Here is a 19,705-nt window from a genome sequence, read left to right on the forward strand (position 1 = left end):
CTCTCATCGACCCCGAAAACTATGGATTCAACATTAATATTGGTCATTTTTGATCATTTTAAAATTTCTCTCCCCCTCCCTATTTTGTAGTATCTCTATCAAATTTAAACATTAGTAACTTAAATGTTAGTAAGTAATAATAATGGTAATAGAACCCTCGAGTGCAAGACTTGGAACGTTGTCAATTTAATTTTATTTCCTATTAATGTTACACAATCAAATAAATTGAATTTCATTATATCATTCTGATTGTTATTCTTTCTTTGCAGCAAGCTGTGGTGGGTTCCTAGGCCTTTTCGCAGGATTTAGTGTTCTGAGTCTGATGGAAGTAGTGTATTTCTTTACAATTCGCTTAGTGACAAGAATCAGATATCGTGGCAGCCTCCGAAAAAATTCAAAATTGGACCATTGAGAGAAACTTGGAAAAACATGTGTTTTAAACATGGCACCTACAAAGATAACGTGCAGTTCCTATTAGAAAATAAATAGAAAAGCGAAGTGAACTTATAAATTAACAACATACTTGATTTATGGAATACTGTAAATAAAGATAGAACCTCATATTATTTATATTACATCTGTTTGTAAATTCAAAACAATTAATAAATATTTAACAATAATGCAAAGATATGCAAATATATATATATTCCTAAATAAAAAAAATTACATTGGGTATATTCAGAGCCAGAGGTGCCCGAACTCAAGAAGTCGGCGCTCATCAGTTCGGAACTCACGCTTACTCGATCTCCCCAACACAAAGTGAGCGTGAGCTCGAGCGATCGTGATGTCGTGATGTCTGAGTGTGATGTCGAGTGAGTGTGATGTCAGATTGACGATGTAAGTATGAGATCGAGTAAGCGTGAGGTCAAAATGATGTTGTGACCGTGAGTTTGACTGAGGTTAGTCTCAACTGGACACTTTCTTACAGAACTGTAAATATTTTCTTCTGACCTAGGTTTGAGGCCCAGTCAATCCTCAAGTTACTCAACACTTAAACACGAATTTTTCTTCCTCCTGGCATCCTAAAATAATTTGTGAGTCCAGATTGCTTCAAAACATGCGTTTTATTATCTTGTGCTGCATGTCTTATGGTTAATCTGGAAGCAATAAAATGTCACTTACTCCAAAGCAAAAATTCTGAATATTTTTTCTGAGTACACATAAACTGAATAAAGAATAATAGTATTCTGGTAATTGAATGGAATATTTATTTAAGGTTCAAAGTAAATGAAAAACTTTGAACTTTAACAATAATTTCTTATACGAGCAATTTATTTTCAATCCATCCTACAACATAACTAACAGGTAAAACTAGGATTAGTAACATGAAAAAAGAACTAAACGCCAAGCTGTATTTCCAGTTGCCATGGCGATTTGACACCTGAGATTTTGTTATTGTCCATTTTGTTTGTCACGACCCACGATTATGCTCTAGCTAAAGAAGAAGTAGAGAAACGTCTGACCATGAGTGAGTATAATGTAAGAAATAGAAGAATATAGCCCTAATCATATCCAAGGTGAACACGAAATCGAATTCGTTTTCTACATGTAAGGTGGTACAGCATTAGGAGTAGTACCGTACTTATGTGAGATCGATAAGTCACGTACTGAGAGAGATATTTGGTATCTTGTTAAAGCTGAGACTAAGGTTTGTAAGAGATGGCAATGCTGCACAGCGGCTTAGAATCCTAACAACCTGGTTAAAATATGAAAAGACCGTGCAATTTGCATGGGCTTATGTACTCGTGTGTTTTTGAGGTCCTGATAACGATGATGATGTCTACAGTAAACAGCCGCCGCTGTGCAGCGTTTCCACCTTTTACAAACCTTACTTCTCAGCTTTAACAAGATACCGAATATCTCTGTCAGTACGTGACTTATCGATCCCATATAACTACGGTACTACTCCTCATGCTCCACCGGCTTGCATTATAAGTTTTAAACTATACAGCACTAGTGACCTTTTCCGAGTTATTTTGCCTTTTACAAACTCAACTTTTCTCTTCTATTGATGGCAACTCTGTTCAACTGTCTCCTCTGGACTTAGAGTCAGCTTAAATAGTTCTTGTCATTATTTAATTTAAGGTGTACAAAAACGTTAGTACCTCACTTTCTGTATGCGCCAACGGTGGTTGCATATGTTTCACGTTACTTCTCGAAATGTTTGCAACACTGATCTGCGCTTACCATCTTTCTTTTAGTTTATTTTTATTGTTGCTTCCAATAATGATATCCAATTTAGGTAATTCAATTTACAAAAAGATAACTTTCTCTTCGGTTGGCAACACTGTTCATCCGGTGATGTATTCCTGTCTCTAGTTGCTTTGTGCAAAGTTTCGTTTCTCTGTCTCTTTTAGTTTCTCCATTATCATGGTTGGAAATTCTAAATTATATTATAATGTGGAAATATCATTTTAGGACTTCGTTGTCAAGTCGGCACGGGTTAATAGAGAGCTGCTACTTCACTAATGCGTGTTTACGGTCACATGGAATACATTTGGGGGGGGGTGCGCATCGCAACACGAAATTACCCAAAATAAGGGACACCCAATATATATATATATATATATATATATATATATATATATATATATATATATATATATATATATATGTGTGTGTGTGTGTGTGTGTGTGTAAGCAGGGATGTAAGCAGCAGGTTTATCTAGAAGGAGCCAGTAATTTATGAGTGGGGCAGCTACAATGTACAAAGCCGATAAAATTGTGTTACAGCTGGTGATTTGAGGCCTGAAAAAACAGGAAAATTTTTGTTTCCGCCAGGAAAACTAAACACATTCTTTTTCCGCGAGGGAGGGGGCTTTTTTGCTTTTTCTCCATAAATATTATGTACCAGGTAGTTTTTCTTATTTCTAAAATCTTGCATATTTTGTTCCTTTTTTAAAAAAAACAGTATTATCTTCTGAGCTGCTTTCCGTGCTTTCTTTCTTAAAATATTTCAGTAAGTAAAGACATACATCGCCTTTTCCTGTGCACAAGATAAACAAACTTTTCGGCGTGGATTTGGGTCTACTGAAAATCCACTGTTGCCAAACAACAGAAGCTTTTCCATGTAAAATTTGGTACACTCATGTCCAAAACTATTGTCGGATGTCTATAAATATGTTGTTGTAGGAATATAATTTAATAACGAATTCGCCCGGTATTTCTTATAATGTATAATGTATAAAATCAGCAAAGACATGTATGTGGCAAATTTCAAGTAAAAATAGCAGTAAATAAGAACAATAAATCTTTCTTGTCCATTTAGTGACATTTTTCTCTACTCATTCTAATTTTTGTATTTATAATTCTTTTTCTATGAAATTCACCACACATATACATTACCGGATTATACACATAGTATCAGTATTAAAAATACCCTGCAAAATCCTTATCAAATTATATTCTTACAAGAAGACAGTTATAGATATGCGACAATCATTTTGGACATGAGTGTACATCCTTGTTTTAAAAGTAACCTTAGTGGTCACGTTTCCGATACAAATTCTCGTATTCGTATAGATTGACAATTATTTTAAAATAGGCCTATATAAAATATTTTCATGCTTCATACTGGACATGATCAGCACAAGAGTACTAGATCAATCGATTGTAGCAGATGTGGCAGCAAGCTATGCATTTGGTCATTCCTTACACGGAAGAGATACCATACTATTCTTCGATCGGTAAATAATTTAACATAAACTAGCAATGATAAGTAAACTTTGCTATTTTTAAATGACTGAAGCTAGATAATCTTACTATGATGTTTTAAAGGCAGGTCATTTGGGGGGTCCAGAAAATAATTTGGGGTTCCTGGCCTCAATGGGCCCCCCGTGGCTACACCCCTGTTATTAAGCAACCCTACACGCAAACGAAATTAAAATATGAACTCACACAAAATAACTACGTTATAGTCGTGTACCCTTGTACATATATTCCATATTTTAAAGGTATTTTTAACAAATAATGCTCAAAGGTAAACTCAAACTAAAATCAACAATAACACATATATTTATTAACAACTAATGAGTTTAATGGTACGGTTTGCGGAAAACACGATCGTAACAAAGTGATGTTTTATTTCACATTAACGCTGAAACCAGACACTTTCAGTTTAAATATAAGGTTTCTTGAGATTCAACCTATTCTTGGGACCCCGAATCCGTACTATATATATAGAGGAGAGGAAGGGAATGGCGATCAGCCCACTTTGCCCTCTTGCGTGACCCGAGGAGAAGTCAAACTAGTGCTGCCATCTGCCTCTAGTAGCAAGGTTTCTTGTGTATTGTCGAGGAAGTTGTCAGAGAAGACTTAAGTCTGCAGCATGCTGAAAGTTGTTTTTGTTGATTTTCTTATAAGGATCTGCATATTTCAATTCACTATACATACAATTTTACGTTGTAAGATCTTGAAGTTATATTTACGTCTAATGCACGACACATTCTTATATTTCAAATAAACTACGTTTTACAGTATAACCAGCTCAATTTTCTAAATGGCGCAATGCTGGGAATGCCGATCAACGTGATCGGATTACCATCATGGTGATCGTTATTCCTAACAAACATTTGGAATACTTCTCCAGCCAAAAAGTATAAAAGAGCCTAGACCTAAGATAGGTAATACGCCTACTTCAGTCAAACACTGAAACTTTTTTATCGGTGTAACCTTTCTGAATCATGGGTGCATGCTGACTGTACGTTGTGGACTCACCACATGAATATATCTGTGACGTGTCTGAAGAAAACGTCAATAAAATATTCAGTTGACGTTTCTCAGTCTTTTGAAGGCGCAGTGTAGAAAAAAAAACTTGAACTGCCTATGAAACTATGTGAAACTGTGTGAAACTAATTTTTGCAACTTTTTGAAGTTTACACGGTCTGAAATTTTCTGGAAACACTGCTTGGGACATCAGCAACACATTGTGATCAAATTTGAAACGAAACACCTCGGTTCCTTTTATCAACCCATCTACCAAATTGTTGTGGCCCTGCGTGGCGTATTCACTAATGCTCTCGCCTTTGGTGCGAGCGGTCCCATTGTTCGATTCCCGGTGGGAGCACTCGTTCGATAAAGTATAATAGTTTTTTCAGGCCAGCCATTTTGAGTTAGGTTTTTTTTGGGTTTCCCTCATTCATACCAGGCAAATTTCGGGATGGTACCTAACAGAGTGGTCCCAGGTTGCTTCCTTCCTTCCTTTTCATCGGATAGTATGATCGCTGGGGGACGTCATCACTCATGTACGTGGCGGGCTAAATGGCAATAGATGTCGAGAACCCAGAAATCGAATTCTTAATCCTAATTGTCCTACCAAATTGTCATATATCTCTTACAAGGAACCCTAGGTATCTATCAGAGCCCGATTTTCACGAAACTTTGTATATAGAGAGAGTACCTCGGGAAACTCGCACAGCCAAAATTGTAGCTGCAGAATCCAAGACGTTGGGACACTAGGGCCCGAGAAAGATCAAAAGTGGAACCTCAGTATATTAAGGATATGGTGAGAAAATGCACGTTTTTCTTTAAAACTAACTATTGTAGCAACACGAAATGAACATACATGGATACGAGATCGTCGATATGATCTATTAAAAGTTATAAAAAGAATATCCGCCATCTTGAAAGAGGCCATGTTGAAACTGGTGTGATTGGTGTAAATGAGAAGAGGGTTATCCGATGCATTAATTTTAACGTAATTAGCCACAAAAACCTGTTGGTCAAGTCTGTTGTTGGATTGCAATATTCTTGTGCTTCTGGTCTGTTGGTGAAGTCTGTTGTGGTATTACATTATTCCTGTGATTTAGGTACAAGATGAATAAAGTGTATCTTATGACACTCAAGCAGATGCAGATTATGGAGCGCTATGAGTGGGATCAGTGGAACTAGAAAACCGATAGAAATATAATTTTAGCACTACATAATTTATGTCACAGTCACCATGTAATTGGTGTGGATGTTGTGATATGACGGGTTCAATCTTCATAATAATGTCATGGTTGACATTAACTTGTAACTTTTTATTAGACTTGACTTAATTCGAACAGAAACCAGAACGTCATATCAGTCCACCTATAGCGCTCCACACCCTGCATCCGCTCGAGTGTCATGAGATACGCTTTGCTTATCTTGTACATAAACCAGAAGCACAAGAATAATGTAATCCCACAACAGACTTCACCAACAGGTTTTGTGACTATTTACGTCAAAATTACTGCATTCGATGACCCTCTTCCCATTTACACCAATCACACCAGTTTCAACATGGCCTCTTTCAAGATAGCGGATATTCTTTTTATAACTTTTAACAGATCATATTGACTATCTCATATCCATGTATGCTCATTTCGTGTCGCTACAATGATTAGTTTTAAAGAAAAACGTGCATTTTTTCACCATATCCTTAATGTACTGAGGTTCTACTTTTGATCTTTCTCGGGTCCTAGTGTCCCAACGTCTTGGACTCTGCAGCTACAATTTTGGCTGTGCGAGTTTCCCGAGGTACTCTCACTATATACAAAGTTTCGTGAAAATCGGGTTCTGATAGATACCTAGGGTTCCTTGTTAGCGAAAAGTAGACACTTGTTACGTGATCATCCGGTAGATGGCAGTAAGATCAGTCTGTGGAGAAGAATTGTCGCAAACGAAAAGGTTTACGCGCTTGTCCATAGATGGCTCTTGCTTCTGTAAAATTATCAGCATTTTGTACAAAAAAACATACACGATATTACGACTGACGCCTTGATGTCATGCATACGTCGACATTGCAACAAAACCTACAAAGCTTTATTTGCGGCAAAAACAAAGCTCTTTTCTTTGTCTACTTAGTACTTTTAGGGAGGAAAATTCCACTAGAAGTAAATTGCCACTATTGCCAGAAGCAGTGGCATAGAAAGAATGTCATCAAGGGGTGTTCATTGTTCAAGAGTTCACTCTCATGTCCTTTCAGGACAAACATAGTTCATATATATACAGGGTGTTAATAAACTATACCAACAAACTGTAAGAAATGATTCCTCACTTCAAAGTAAGAGAAAAAGTTCGTTCGAACCTGTGAGAAAAAGTGTAGTTTCATAGCTAGGGCTGTCCAAAATCGTAGAAAGGCGAAATTTCAACACGAGCTATTTCGAATTCGGGAAACCGTGAATTTTGTGGTGTCAGAAGGTGTAACCGAATTTCAAGTTTCTGAGGTGTAAATTATCAGAAAATGTGTTATGTGGAATAAAAACCAAAATGTTCAGCAAACTTTATGTATTTTCATTATTGTGTATTTTCATTATGATCCAAGAAATATGAGAGTAAAATTTAATTTTGAAGAAGTATGTTACTGACAACAAAAAAAAAATCCCAACTTTAGCATATAGTTCTGCAAAAACAAAAGAATGTATGTTCCTAATATTTACGTATGAGATTAAACCAACCAGAGGTCAGCATTAGCGCGGTACAAGAAAATTGTACAATTTTTTCAACATATGTCAGTTATGTGAAGATCCACTCACGGGTATAAAAAGTCAAAGGTTGTTAAGAGAAGCAATAGAAATAAAATTACGTGATAACACATTACATAGAGAGAAAAAATTGAAATTAAGTTACATTTGAGTTATTTTGTTAACATAAAAGAAACTAAGAGAATTGTAACAATATTTGGATGTTAAATATTGAAATATAAAAATTAACAATGTAACAATTAAAAGATCTCACAGTAATTATACAATAACTCCCCAAATTAGTACAATTCATATAAAATATGTTCATGCATGTATGTTATTCCCCGATCTGTTCATCGTTCGTTCTTTGTCAACTGATTTCTGGTGTATATACAGTAAACTTTCATTTTCCTGTACTTCTGCATATGATTTTTTGTACAATATAACTTTGCGTTCATAATAAATGTTCTTAGAGGTCATCCACATATTACGTAACGCGGAAACGGGGGAAGTAAGTTCTGACTTGCTTTACGAAGTGTGACAAGAGGAGAGGAGGAGGTTTACGTTCTAGTTACGTAACCCATGTTTTTGCTGTAATTTATATTTTTATTATCAGGTTTATATGCAATTTTTTAAACAAATAATTTTATTCAATTCTTTTTTTATAAATAAATAAATATTTCTATTGTTTCGAAAAATTTTGAACATATAACCTATATAAATTGAATCATGCAGAAGGGATTCGAAGACTCTACTAGACACAAGGATGACCCGTGACGGAACACTTCGTATATTACAATACGATAATACTCCGTTTTGTGACTATTTAAGCATTGCATTTACGGCACACGCTTTTCTGGAGTTAGTTGTTAGTGATCGTAACCACGACTAGAAAATGCCCTAGCGTTCCCCACTCGTATCATTATTTCTGAGAATAGATTTAAAACTTTTGATTTGAATCATTTCTTTACTCTATTCTTGAAAAGGGTTTCTACTGTGAAACGAAAGAAACTCTTTTTCGTGAAATAATCGGTAACGAAACGATGTTATTTGGAGCAAAATAAGATATCAAAAAACCTAATTCGTCGGATATTCATCTCGTACTGATATTATTACTTTTGGATTTGAATATTTCTGGTAAAATCGAGTTTATTTGAATTCTGGCACTGATTTAGGACAAAAATAATTTTTAAAGGGGTAAACTGAATTCCAAAGTCGAAAGAAGGCGCTCAAAAGCTTGTTCTCAAAGATGTTCTGCTCCTTCAAGTGCACAATCACTTCAAATCGACGATTAGGAGAATTCCTTTCCATCGACGACACTGGCGAACTTCAAATACACGAAGCATCCTTGATCCCGGAAAATGAAGTCGATGTCAGTTATTTAGATCCTGTTTACCTGTATTTTTCAGCAGTATTTTCTTTTTGCTAATCATCGATGGCATAAAAGGATGGGTGCGGTCTCCTCGGGAAAACGACAGCAAGCAATTTTAAAGAATTAAAACTGGTTAATTAAAGAACCTTATGAGGTTGAAATATTATTACGGTACTACCATTTTCTAGTACTTTGATTTGTTGGCGAAATGCACTACAAATAGTTCAGAATTCAAGGATTTTGTAATAAGAAATTCTACTATTAAACATAGTTTTTGTTGTAAAACCCCTCAAAATAAGCAAAATCGGTGAAAAACAAACAAAAAAGTGTTACGTAACAAAGGGGGAAGGGTTCCGCCTTGCGTTACGAAGTGTGACAAGGGTGAGGGAGGGATAAAAATTGGTGAAAATAGCGTTACGTAATAATTATGTGGACGGCCCCTTATAATGAAATCAGAAACTCATATTTTCGAGATATAACATTCTCATACAGAGCTGCTATGAGGATTAATTGTACGTCATTTTTTAAAAGAATGGGTGGATTTTGTTCGGTCATAACACCAGCAAAAATTGCCTAATTTAATGCGATTTGTTGGAATTGACGCAGAAAGGATGAACATTTTATGCATCATTCCTTGTGGTAGTATATGGTATATACAAGCCATGTGCTAACAAGAAATGAAATTTGCCAAAATGGAACTTTTCCGGTTTTTTAAAAAATGAGTGAGTTTCATTGGGTCATAACATCTGTAAAAACTTTCCAATTTTAATTTGTTGTAAATAACGTAAGAAGAACGACAATTTTATACACTATTCGTTGTGGTAGTGTCCGGTGTATGCAAACAATGTATTAACCGGAAAATTTTCAAAATGATTAAGCGTTTTAGAGTGAAAAGGATTGATGTCCTAAGCGAAAACATTAAAGTGCCTGGCAACATACGTAAAGACAGAAACATTTTATATATAAACGTACAGGAAAACTGATTCCATCCTTGCCACGTAACGAGCATATCAGCGGGAGTATGGTGTACGTGCACCTCAACAGGACATATTATTCGCTATGGTAAAGAAGCTGGATACAACTGAGTTGCTTCATACTGAACGAGGTAAACATCGATCGCGACGTGAAGATGTTTGCTGATATCGCACCTCGTCTTACGAAATCATTAAAATGTCTGTCCGGCGTTTATCTCAGGAGATGAGATACAGCTATTCTAAGTGCCAGAAAGCTGCCAAGGCAGCACGATTACGACCTTAGAAAGTAACTGCTATTTAGGAATTGCTTTACTCAGGTCGGGATAAACGGGTTACCTACTTTCAATGGTTCCTTCAGTTCATTAGGCATATCTCAGGCATTTTGCAGACCCTCAAAATTTAAATCTGATGTGCTGTGTCCTCACACGTATAGTGGGATCCATTGTTTCAAGGAGACAGTAAATACAGCTCGATATATTGACATTTTTAATGAATTTATCTAACAACTGGACGACATTGAACTAACAGGAGGTTATTATCAGAACGATGAATGCCATACGTCTTGTGAAAATATGGTTCTGATGAGCAGTTTCTTTGGTGATTGGACTTTTTATAAGAACTTGTGGTACTCGAGGACTCCTAATCTTACGTCCCCAGGTCACTTCCTGTGGGATTATCTGAAGGGTTGTGTGTATCATGATAACCCAGGAGCACTTGAACACTTGAGAGCTAACATCACAAAAGAATTTGCGAACATAACCCAGAATACATTGCGGGCTACTGCAGGGAATAAGACTGCCTAAAGGAAGACGGAGGTCATTTCCAAAATGGCCTTTAAAGGTAAATGATTACCATCCTTCTTACATAAAAGTTTCATTCTACCTGCGTCATTTGCAGTGAACTGTATTAAAACTGGACAATTTTTACAATGTTATGACCGAACAAAATCCAACCATTCTAAAAATAAAAAAGGGTCATTTTTGTGGTTACCATATACAGGTAACACACACACAGGTTTGCACACACCAGTCACTACCACAATGAAGACTATAAAATGTTCATCCTTCCTGAGTCATTTTCAACAAACTGCATTCAAGTTGGGCAATTGTTACAGATGTTATGACTATATGAATTTCACCCGTTTAAAAATCACCTTCTATATTTTAGTAGGTCCCCCACCATGGTATCTACCTATGAAATGTACTTTTCTTTTCTTTTTTTCAATTTTCTGAATTTTCAGAAAAATCCTGCAAACAAGGGGCACGTTAAAGTGCTGAAACTTTGTGCATGATCACACCTACATTAGAGGTCTAAATTCAGAAGAGTTGAACTTTCTGATTACCAGCATTTTCTTTCTTGCAAAAATCATCTACTAACTCGGGATTTATTCGACAATGGTGTACTTTATGAAACCTCAATTTTACCCTTTCATATATTCTTCGATCACAATGAGAATTATACAGCCTCGTAACTTACAGTTTGCTCAACATTTTAGTTGTTTATTCCACATCAATTGGATAATAATTAGTGTCTGGGAAACTTCAGATTCGGTAACTCCTTCGGTAAAAATGCCGCATCTCCGAAAACAAATATCACTGTCACTATAAACCTACCATCATTACAATTAAACTAATGATTACTTTCAACTAACAATGGTAAAGTACCTGTATCGAAAATTTTCATTTAAAAAATGTAGAACAAGATGATTGGAGCACTTCGCATGAATTTACCTTGTTAACGTGGTGCTACAAATTTCTAAATGGAACGATTTAGTATCTTAGAAACTTTTTATACTTGGGGGCAGAGCGTAGCTCATCTAAAATTTGTAACACCGTGTATTTAGACAACTCAAGGATGAATTTAACTAATCTTCTTAGGATAAGAGATGAAATAATCAATTTCTTTTGGATATTTTCGACATCACACCACAAGCTATCAGGACTCGAAATGGTTTTAACTAGAAAAATCTACTAAATCGTAATGGCACAAATTACTGTACAAGAAGCCTTGATTATCTATATAAGTTAAGAATTAATTTGTAAATGCGAGTCTACTTTCATTTGTTTGTTGCTCTACTACATATTTTCTTTCTTATTTTGTAATTCTATACTTTTTAAATTGAAATTATATTGGTTTGCTTCAGCATAGTCCCGTAATTTAAAACTATGAATGCAAATAAATAAAGTCCATTTGTTAATTGGTAGTGAAATAAAATTCAGAAATCATGTTTAGTACGAAAAACCTTTTCGTTCACTAGAAACCGTGCCGTCTTGCAGAAGCACTGCGATCACCAGACCCTTTAACTTCCGAGATAGAGGAAAGGACACTTAACATAAGCTTCTACTGCCAGGCAGTAGAAATCTGGGCGTTGAATGCTCGCTGCAACGCAATATAAATTAGAGACTCTGTGACGGATTGTGTTTCGCTTTTTAAAATGGATTAACGGAACGGACAGTTATTGAAGTCAAAAATATGTTATTTCAAGTATATATGGGAGTATTAGAAAGTAATTTTATTCTGTTCTTTACTACTACTACTACTACTACTACTACTACTACTACTACTACTACTACTACTACTAATGCTAATATTTTTTAAAAAATACTTTGGTCGTTGCAACACCAACTTTAGCCACCACTGATCAAACAAAAATGCGAGTGCAAGTAGACGTAAGAAGTTGAAAACATCCATGTCTAGAGCGAGATTTGAATGTACGACACTCACAGCGAGCGATCTACACACCAGAATACAGGGATATAGTTGCCGGCTAAAAGAAAGGAAAATTATGAACAAATGTTTGTTCGACGTAGTATTGAAGCATAAGGATCACGTGGTTAGCTCCAAATGGAAATGATTGAAGAGTTCAATTTATTTATGGTTGATTTTTAACAAGCATTACAAAAAAGAATCATAATATAGCTAGGGTGTAGATTCGAACCCAAGACACTTAATAGCTATCTCACTGCTCAAGTATTTTATCCACTCATCCAATAATACACAGCAAAAATTTCAGTAACAAACATAATATCTCGGACTAGTTGTAATACTTTTTTTCTATTAACGTTAAGCGCTAAGTATGAAGATATATTCTGATTTTTTTATAGCTTGTTGTCTGAACTGCAACATTAAAATAAATGTGAATAACTATTTTATTCATATTTGCTACTTGAATAGCTTTGTTAAACATAATTAAATTACGAAGTGGATGCGTATTATATGGACTGATTGTTCTTAACATAGATTGCAGGAAGGGTTAAACAATGCAGACCCGCGACAAAAATCTTTTTGACAGATAGTTATGTACAGTATTATTTCACCACACATGACGCTTCTTTTAGATTTCAGCATAATTAATTAAATACCTACCAAGATACACAGGTTTCTATGGTAGAAAAGAAATATTGTGTCATACTCAAGATTTCTTCAAAAGGGTTGTCCTGGCCGAAACTTGGCTACTTAAGCCGTCATTCGGCAAACCCAAAGTTTCTGTTTTTTTTTTTTTTTTTTTTGTAAAAGTTTTGTTTCCGTTCTTTCTCCCTCCGACCATTATTTCATGACAGAACTCTCACGTTGAAATACTTTGACAGTAGTGAAAGAATTGTTCAGATGTTATAAGCACTAGGTTAGAAATCTAGGGGTCATGGGTTCAAGTCTACTCAAATTCAACTAAATATCTTTAATTTGTTCTTGCAGGGTGAATGATGACTTCTCTTTGCTCAAAGTTCTCCATCTAGAGATGAGATACAAGAATCATGCACATGTTAACCGGGAGAAAGAGAGAGTGGAGATATCTCCAATTGAAATATTATCCGAAACATTCATCGATATTCATATTTGATTATGTTTCAGTTCATTTTTGTTTATTCTTCTTTACGGAATTACAATTCTCGAATACTTAGAATATAGCAAGAGATAGTGAATAGTATATTACGGCGTATTACAAGAGAGAACTCGTATTCTTTTCATAGCGTATATACTTCTAATAAATACGTGCTTGTATCATTAATTGGAGATTAAATTACACAAACTCATGTTATGTGCACACAAAATATGACTATTTGTCATATTTAAAATATAATGACATGTTTTCTACTGATGCATTGGTTTTGGGAAATTGAACTGACACGCTGCGCATCTTATGTTTACATTCTTAGGTTGCCTTTCTCTTTTTCTTTTTCCTTTGTATTTATTTTTTCTTTTGTGTTTCACTTTCCGAACACACTGGAAATCAGTAATACAACACCAAAAAATATTCATGTTAGCTCTAATGTGTAAATGAAAAATAATAATAATACCTTTTTAAAAAGTAAAAGCTAGGATGGTTTTGCTGATAAAAATATTCTCACAAAACAAAGATGGACGTCAAAATATCTCGACCTGATATTTTTTCATAATATTTTAGTAGAGATACTAAAACTGATAACTAACAAAACTGAAAGTAACGTTAAAACGAATAATTTAAAACATTCAGAGATTTTACAAAATACTATAATCTCTGAAATAAAATGAATGTTTGACCAACATTAATTTTTCCTTGGTATATCTAAGGTTAAATAAAATTTCTATGTAACTCTCTCATGATATCAATCGCGCTGTAAATACTAGACGGTGTCTTCTGATTTTTTCGTCGCAAAGACATGGATATTTTTCTACTTTTTAAGTTTGCTACACTGACATTTTTCAAACAAACTAGAGCACTTGTAGAACACCTTGAGTAGTTCAAAACCAACAAATCTTAGTACTATTGTTGGTTGTCTAACGTTGCAGGATATCAAAATTGGAAGTGTGAATGCACTTTTACTCGTGTACATACATTCTCACCTCACGTCTCACGCGGGGGACTTTACAGAACAACCTTGAGTTCTCTCTCAGTCCTGCTACGTATATATGGCTATACTCGAAGTCATTTAAACTGCATAAGAGGCATTCGTAGGCGTCGCTCTGGTATTGTGGGCATGGACTGTGATATACTGATTCACACACACAACTGCACTCATTGTGTTGTTCGACGACCTTTATACTAGTAGCAGCATATTCTACAGACTCTAGTCTTGAGTGCTTCAGAGCAACTTCATTATAAGGCTTCTAAAAGCACATATTTTATCTTTCCTAATTTTGTTCGACTCCAATTAGGTATACGGTACACTCTTTAAAATCTTTCAACCAGTTTACGTAGTAATTTCCGCGGAACAATCAAAGGAAAACATAACACCTTTTCTTTTCACTGCATCTCTTTCTTTATCGATCACCGAAATTGACTCCTAGCTTCAAGACTAAACAACACAAAAATAGAATCCGAGAGTTTGACATTATGAGATGTTCGGTTTACGAAAAACTACTTTGTAGTATATTTCCTCTGTCTGTTCGTGTATCCATCCCGAAGACACACAATCTCGTGATTGATTGCGCACCATCAATTTTGGCCAAGATGTAGAGGGTCCAAAGAGAGGAATCGAGTTCAGTTGATTCGAAGACATGAAATCGAAAACCTTTCCCATGTATTTCTCTGAGAATAATTATAGATAACATTTTTGCTTACTGGATTACTAGCAGTGCTGTTGAGATTAGTAGGTTAGTATAATGCGTAAGAGGCACAATGCAATCTGCCTGTGGACTGCAACACTAAAATAGTATAATGTTTAGGATGCATAACTTATCTGTCCGTGAAATGTAACATTAAAATAGTATAATGCTGAGGATGCATAATGTTACCTGTCCGTGGAATTAAACACTAAAATGAAACTAAATATGTTTCTTCTCAGCAAATCTAAAACTCAAAGATTTTGTAATCTCAAATATTCATTCATCTTTATAACGTTTCTGAATGCGGAATGAGGGCTGAATTGAAAATGCAAAAGTTTAAACTTCAATGTACAGAGGTTGTTCAGCCTACGTTTGGCAGATTTCGTTCCTTCCCCATCCCGGGCAGAATGGACTCACCCGACCTGCCGAGAATGGCTCGTGGCGTCCTGCAGTGTTGTGCAGTGGCTTCCTGGGACGAAGTTGTTTTTCCGCGCGGACGTAAATAACGCACAAAATAGCACCATTGTTGTGAGTGTTGTGTTAAATTTGTTTCCAAGTGTGTGGGTTTCCGTTCTGTAGCCAAAATGCCGCCCAAACTAAGGCGATTTTGAGAAGGCTATGTTGCGGGTCTTTATGACGCCCACTTTAGTGTTTCTGTCATTAGAAAACAGTGCAAGAAGAATGGTTGCAACAGCAGTTTAAGTGGAATAAATAATGTTATTAAAAAGCTCCACCATTTGGATGACCAACGAAGTTGCCTAAGAAGCGAGAATGCACCAAGGCCACCTCCACCATGCAGAGAAAACTTCGCAAAATGGCAATGCAAGAAACTCCGCCAACAAAAAAGTATATGGTTAATCGTCTCGACGTGTCTTTGGGGACTGTGATCCGGACGTTACACCATCAACTCAAGCTGGAAAAAGTCATGAAAGCTCGCGGCCATCTTCTCACGGATGCCCACCAAAAGGAACGAAAGTGTAACGCCCGGAAGCTTTATGAATGGCATCTGGCAAAACAAAGGTGGATATACGTCGTAACGCTCGATGAAGCATGGATTCACCTTTCTGACTGTGGCAAACCGAGAGCCATCAAGTAGCGAGATAAAGGTGCCAAGAACTTCAGAAATTGGGTCCATGTCTGTAAAGAATCCTTCCCAAAATTGTTCATGGCTACTGTTACCGAGGTAAACTGAAGATTCGTAGGGCGACGAAGAACTGCAAAATAAATTCGCAGTATTTTCAGGAGCAGATCATGCGGCCGATCTATGAGCAAGAGATTCCAACAATGTACGGAAATGACGCCAATCTGGTGCGCATTCACATGGACAGGGCCTCATCACATACCTCACGATCGTCCCTCGCATTCTACAGGGAGATGGAGGAGGCGAGTGGTATACAGGTAATACCTTTCAATGAGGTACCTGTTAAATCTCCAGATGCAAGTCCTATGGACTATTGTGGATTTGGATTGCTGAAGCGGACTTTGAGAAACGGGCGGGCTTTGGCTGAAGCGTGTGACAACTGTGGAAGGACTTTAGAAAGCTGTACAAGGGAACGGGACAAGATTCCCCTCCCAGTTCTTCAGAGAAGCTTGTTACAGTGGAAATTACGCTGTCGGGTTATTGTTGGGAATCAAGGGAACACATTGAGCACTTATAGACCTGGCGAAATGGATTCTTCTAAATTTTTAGGTTAAGTCGAAATTGGTCAAATGTAGACTGAACAACCTCTGTACAGTGTGACAAACCTAGCTCCTTCACGTGGTGTACTCTTTGACTCTGTTAGCTGCTTAAGAAATTAAAGATCGATACAAAATTATAATTATAGTTTTGCATTATCTATCGAGTTATCTAATTTTGGACAGAAAAAATAATTTTCAAAATAATTTAAGAGAAGCTAGTATTGTAACCATATTTGAAAAAAGTAAAAAGAAGTGGCAAATCTCATGTATATCGATCAGAAGTTCTTTTTACAGTAATATAGAGTGAGTATGATGTCATAAGTAATCCATTGATTGAACACCAGGATAATCATCGTGATCGTTTTAAATGTGAGCTTCTAATATAATTCATATGTCTGTAAAATATTCCTTGACAAACTTGCAATTTTAATAATGTGTTAATATAAATTTTTATGCCAGTAAAATATTAAAAGCGTTGATTCATGCCTTAAGCAATTTATTATTTGTAACATGTGAACGGTTGTCATGAAAGATCGTATTCTTAAAGTTTAGCTACAATCATAAAGTTCAGTAGCTAAATGACAATATTTGATCCTCGATGACACCACACAGAGTTCGAGTAATGTGTTAAAGTGGAGATCCACGTCTCGGTTAGCCTTGATGCTGAGATTGGCTGTAAAACCTAAACAAAGCAACAAATTTATTAGCAATATTTTGACCTACGTACTTAACCGTAAAGCTAAATAACAATATAGTGTTCAATATTATTAATGGGAAATATTGCTAAAGGTTAGTTTATTGGTATATGAATTTTATTAAACAATATTTGTATTAGTTGATTTATTGATTGGTTGCACACTCAATTGCAGAGTCGAAACTATATGAGGAGCTCCTACGTGGCTAAGCAGTTAGCGTACGCGCCTTTGGCGTGGGAGAAACGGATTTGATTGCCGGCGGGCGTTCATGTGGTTCGGATTCCTCATTAGTCGGTAGATCCTGTCTCATATACCCTTGCTGCTAAAAGAAAAGTTAAACTAAAAATCAACTCAGCTCGAAACTATATGAGAACATAGTTACTTCAACGAATCATTGTCGTTTGGGAATAGCTGTCGATAGTTGCTTCCTACAAATTTTTACAAAGTAATATAATTTGATTTCGAAAAGAGTTTAGTCTTTAATTAGTAAAGAATTTGACAAACAGAACAATGCTATTTTAAAAAAATAAAAATATTTGTTTCGTAGTTCGTAATATTGATTGAGTGTTCAATTTTAATTTATAAGCATATTTCTGTTTATGAATTCATAACATAATTAAACTTTATCATTATCTCCATTAAGTTTGTTAAACTGGATAAAAATTTATTAGTTATATAATTTAACATAAGGTATTAGTCCCAAAATTTTGTTTCTGTGTCGTAACTAATTTAAGCCAGTTACATTTCATTTACACATGGATCACTATGACCACTATTATAATTATATTTTTTTGGAAAAGAAAACTATAAATATTTCATAACAGTTCTTTATTTGAGGAATTATCTTATATACGCATGTACAAAGATAACACTTTTACAAAAGTAAAAATTCACATTCCTAGGTACCCAAGTATTACAATATACTTTTTGTCTACAAGTGAGCAATTAGAAATTAAAATCATTTATCTTTTAAATTGACAAAGAGGAACACTTGTGTGAAAAAATATTATCAGAAAATCTTCCCTAATATATCATGATTAAATCTAGCCGCATAAATATTATTATCCAGATCATGCAATTATCTACCTATTTATCCGAGAATAGCTTTCAGTCAGCGTTTTAGAATCAAGTTATAACATAACATGATTCTTGGTGAAGGACAGTAGAGAAGGCACAAGTATCTTTAAGTAACTAACAATTGTATTAATTGAAGTTTTTAAATCTCTAATTAAAAAGTAACAATTATTTTGGATTATCACTATCACCTTACTACGTAAGGAACGTCTAAAATGTAAAATTAATTTCTCGCAGACAAAACTTGTAAATAAAAATAGGAATCTCTATTTGCACACTATATTTATCATGATAAATGCGTGTTATTTAGTATATACCTAAATATATCTGATCATTATTTCATTTGTTGTTTGCAATGAGTAAATTTATCATGTTTTTTTTAGCGTTAAACGTATGTATTTTTCACTATAAATGTCATTATGTTGGATTTAAAAGCGTGTGATTTAGCAACTCTCAGCAAAAATTCAAATTTTCTATTGAATGATGTACGCTGTCGACAGCGTAATATGTTAACGATTGATTAATTAGTTTATGTTAATCTAGAATATTTATACTGTACTCGCGTTATAATAATTCTATTCCAACAACTTAATATTGGCGTTTACCAAAACTTGTTGGCTTTAAAGCTTAATTATAAATTATTTCATTCTGTTTCTTGTCTAAATTTATAGTGCTTTACCAGCACCAGTAGTGCTACGACTATATCTGTGTTTATTCCTTCATTAGCAAAAAGAATCAGAATAAGTTGAATATTTAAAATGTATGTTTCTACTAAGGTACCATTTCAATAATGTCAGTAAATGTTTGGTATTACTATCAAGAATATACATTAAAAGCTTATCTTAATGTGGGGAAACAGGAACATGTTTAGTTTTAATACAATTTTAGTTTTAATATTATTTGTTTATTTTAGTTAATTTTTAACTATTCTTCTTAAATGTAATCACTCTTAATATTACA

This window comes from Thermobia domestica, chromosome 11 (assembly GCF_964235325.1).
Source record: "Thermobia domestica chromosome 11, izTheDome1.hap1.1, whole genome shotgun sequence".
Taxonomy (NCBI): domain Eukaryota; kingdom Metazoa; phylum Arthropoda; class Insecta; order Zygentoma; family Lepismatidae; genus Thermobia; species Thermobia domestica.